Source organism: Nannospalax galili, unplaced genomic scaffold (assembly GCF_000622305.1).
Source record: "Nannospalax galili isolate Female #2095 unplaced genomic scaffold, S.galili_v1.0 scaffold2159, whole genome shotgun sequence".
Classification (NCBI taxonomy): domain Eukaryota; kingdom Metazoa; phylum Chordata; class Mammalia; order Rodentia; family Spalacidae; genus Nannospalax; species Nannospalax galili.
Window position 1 is genome coordinate 55,100 of NW_008342781.1, and position 4,679 is coordinate 59,778.

Here is a 4,679-nt window from a genome sequence, read left to right on the forward strand (position 1 = left end):
GTAGCACTTAGTAGGAGGAAGTTGCAGCAGAAAGACAAGAATGGTGGAGGGTTCCTCACAAGTTGATCCATGGAATCAAAGCCTGCTCCCAAGCTTTCTGGAGATACTCTAATGTATTAAGATTTTTTTGCCACTGTGATTTAATACCTGATAGAAACAATCAAAGGCAGGCAGGGTTTATTTGGTTAATTTCTGTTTCGCACGGTTCAGTTCATGGTAGCTTGGCCTCGTGCACTTGGGCAGAACATCCTAGAAACATTAGCATGTGACAGACTAGGTTCTTCACAGTGGACAGGAAGCAGAGTATAACATTAATAGGACGTAGCTCAAATGTGCTATTCCTGTTGACCTTTCTTCGATCAGGTCCCACCTTCTGTCATTCTACCAGCTCTTCATAGTCTGTTCATACTTTAAATTCTTCAATGGATTAAGCTATTCATTATGTCAGAGCCCTCATGATCTAATGTCTCTGGATGTTATGTTCTCAGACACACCTAGGGGTGTTCTTTACTAATCTGGAGTATTTTTCAATCCAATTAAGTTGATAATTCATCCCATAATTATCCCAGAAATAGACAATAAAAAGAGATACAGGCAATAGCCCATTTTCTGTTGATTAGATTTTAAATTTGCTGCATCTTTTTTGAAAAATAGTCACATGAAAACTATTCATGTGACTAGCTGATAGTCTTACATTTAAATCAGTCACTTGCAGGATACTATAGATTATGAAAAAGATTAAGTAAGCTTCAGATTTTTCTGCCTCCCAGAAACTTACTGTGTAGTATGTGGGGTTTACTCAGGTATGACATGTCTGTTAGCCCAGCATCTGAGAGGTGGAGGCTGAAGAATAAGGAGTTCAAAGTCATCCTTGGCTACATAGTGAATCCTGCTTGAAGTACATGAGACTCTGGTCTCAAGAAAAAGAGGAGGAGGAAAAGGAGGAGGAGGAAAAGGAAAAGACTAGTAAATTAGAACGGGGTAAGGATGAGTTTGAAGAACTGAAGATTACTACTCAAGGTCTAGAACTTTGTCATTACCCCCTCTAGAGGTGGTATCTTTTTTTCTCCCTGAAGTTGGGCATATCTTCCTGTTGCCTTTACAAACACATTGCAATGAAAGAAGCAGGTGGCCACTTCCAGAGATATCCCTTGGCACCAAATATCATGTTGTGAGGGAATTTAGTCACATGGGGAAGCCAAATAGAGGTGTCAAGGGTTCACAGTGGGCATCAGTGGCCATGTTGAGTCAGAGGGCCTTTGATAATGCCAGTTTTAAACTTGCGAGCTGTCCCTGTGGATCATACGGTAGAGGCCCTGCAGCACCACCCTAAATTACACCCTTCTTCCAGATACATGTTATTTATTTCCTTGTCGGACATAGATCTGAACATGGGAACGCATCTTTAGAATTGGTTACTGAGTATATGCTGTTACTTTTGACATAGCTCGTTTCCGGAGACTTTAGAACAGAGGCCTGTGTGGGCGTGGTTTGAAGTCTGAATAAGGGAAATTAATTCGGATACCTTTTGTAACCAGTGTTTGAATTTAACTTCAATGTCCTTTGAGGTGGGTGCTATTTACCTTAGTTTGAAATAGCCAACTTTCATTGTCCAAAGTCATTCAAAAGGATTAAAATGTAGGGCTAGCTGATGTCTACCACCAGTTTTTTCCTACCCCATGGTGTCCAAGGGACAAGGGAGAACATATATATGGCAGGAGGAGCCATCAAGAGTCAAAATAGTGTGGCTTCAGGAAACCCAGCAGCAGGAGGCATAAAACCCTGATGTCTGTGTTTTGGTGCCGGAGAAGGAACATGGAGGTAAACAGGAGAGCATAATTTTGTAAGCTGTTAATTACACAATGTGTCGCAAATTTTTACAAATCTCTACGAAGGCCGGGCGGGGTGGCGCACGCCTTTAATCCCAGCACTCGGGAGGCAGAGTCAGGCGGATCTCTGTGAGTTCAAGGCCAGCCTGGTCTACATAGTGAGTTCCAGGACAGCTGGGGCTGCAGGGAGACCCTGTCTCAAAAAGATCAAAAATAAAAAAAAAGTGTCTACGAAGTTACAGAATGATGGAACCAAATGAAAGGCCGGTTCTGGCAGCTCAGGCCCGGGGCTCAGCGGACCAGCAGGGCGCCTAGGGAGGGGAAGCGCGGGTTCTGGAGGCCGATCTGGGACTCTGGCTCGGAAAGGAAAACCTTCGGCCCCCAGGGTCTTCCCAGGCTGCGGATCACGGGTAGAACGACCAAGACACGACTCGCCCTCTTGGCCCCGCCTCCAGGCGTCCGCCCCTCCCTCACTGCGGCGGCCGGCGGTGACCATGGCAACGCAGAGGCCATCGGCTGGGGGCGGGGCGGGGCGGGGTGGGGCGATGGGCGCGGGTCACATGACTAGGGGCGGAGTTTGCGCGGGGCTGGCGGAAGCCTGTCCACCGCGGCGCCTAGGCCGGAGTCGCCGGTAGCGGAGTGGAGGCAGTTCCGAGGCCGCGGGTCCCCGCCCGGCGTTAGCCGCGGCCATGGGCAGTGAGTCGCGGCGGGGAGCGGGGGCCTGGTCCCGCCCGGACTGGGGCCTCTCGGGGTCGTCCGGCCCGCGGGGCCGGGAATGCGCGGGTCTGGCTAGGGCTGCCGCAAACGGCGCGAAGCGCAGGGCCTTGGCCTCGGTTCCTCCAGGCCCGCGAGGCCGTGTTCGGGCGGGTCCTGGGGACCACCCGGAGGCCGGGTGCGCTTCTTAGGCGGCTAGGATGGAGGACGGCGCGGGGAAGCCGTTGGCTTGGGGGGACGGGGAGTCAAGGCGTCCGCCGCAGCCTGGACTACTTGTAATTTTTCTACATCTTGGGAAGCTCCTTTTTTAAAATTCCTGAATCACCGTTTCCTGGGGTGGTGTGATGAATAAGTCTTTCTAATTATGTTTTTTAATGCCATGCATAGCATGTTTTAGGAGAGGAAAGGAGTGTGTTCCGTAGCTCAGCATTTTCCTCAAAATGTTCATCCTAGTCATTCCATAGCGTTCATTGAAAACTGTAAGTTTGTGCATGCGGTAGGGATGAGGCCTCATATTAGGGGATCCTTCGAGGGTCCTGCTCCAAGCACTCACCCCCCCCCATTCAGACAGATACTTAACTAGCCGTTCAGATGTTTATTTGATGAACGGACAACTGCACTGCCGAAGCCGTGCACCCATTGGCGTATTGGTAGACATTTGGGGAAAACTGGAAAGTAGATAAACCCTTGGTTTTAAATTTAGAAATGATGAATGGAATTCCACAGCACAGGGTAAGACAAGTGGTATGCAGAAACATTGTTTGAAAGTGAATGCCAATACAGATAATTATAAATGCCAAGAAATCTGGGAGGGTCACTCAGATTGACATGGAAAGGAAAACGGATTAAAGAGGTTCTGGGAGGTTTTCTGATGAGGCTTATAATTGTTTTGCATTACAGATGAATGTTTTCATAATTCAGGTTTTCTAAAATAGTCTAGCAAACATCTGCCCACAACAATTACTGAATTCTATCAGACATCAGTGGTTCATCATTTTGAGTCCAGTGGGGCTTAAGAGAGTGTCTATTCCTAAAGGACATGGTTTATCCTTTGGCAAACAGTACTTAGCTTTCTAATGATATGTAATTGTCATTCCCTGAGTTGATATGGTTAAAGGATGATGACCAAACCTGGAAATGTGGCTAACTGAAATGAAATAAAGGTTGTAGACTTTAAAAGTTACCTATAGGAGATGATTCTTTGATCTTTCTCTCCTAATGAGTGTTGGCATCTTTAAGTTGTTTGTGTCAGTGTTGCAGGTTAAACTCATTTCCTGCAGTACTGTCCACCCTGGGGAAGGCTCCTTCCTCTTACCTCTTACATCTGTGTTTACTCCCATTAGTGAATGGCAAATACCTGGCAAATACCATAGTAAACTGTATTTGCCTTTTAAAAAAGACTTTTAAAAAAAATTTTTAATCATGTGTATATGTGTATGTCTCTATGTATATACATGAGTCTAATGCCAGTGGAGGCCAGAAGAGGCTCTTACGTCTGTGTTTACTCCCATTAGTGAATGGCAAATACCTGGCAAATACCATAGTAAACTGTATTTGCCTTTTAAAAAAGACTTTTAAAAAAAATTTTTAATCATGTGTATATGTGTATGTCTCTATGTATATACATGAGTCTAATGCCAGTGGAGGCCAGAAGAGGGCATTGGTTCCACTGGTGCTGGAGTTACAGGCAGTTGTGGGCTGCCTGATGTGGGTGCTGGGAACTGAACTCTGGTCCTTTGAAAGAGCAGTACATGCTCTTGTCTGATAAACCATTTCCAATCTCCACTTTTTTTTAAAAAAAAACAACACAGCAATGATCTGAATAGTTCCTTTTCTGTATATTTAAAATGATTAGTTTTAAGCATGAGGAAGCAAAGTTATGGTTCATGACTTGATTATCTTTCTGAGTAACCCCAACACTATTTGGCTTGTTTTATTCTTGAAGATTTACATATTCATTTGAACCAGAAAACATCATGGTTATTTCATTTGGGTCAATAGGATAAATTGCTGGTAAAGTTAAGGAAAATTTGTTTTTTTTTAAAAAAAAAGATACATTTTTAAACTTTATAATTGTTTTACAGTCAAATTTTTAGAAGTTATCAAACCTTTCTGTGGAGTTTTACCAGAAATACA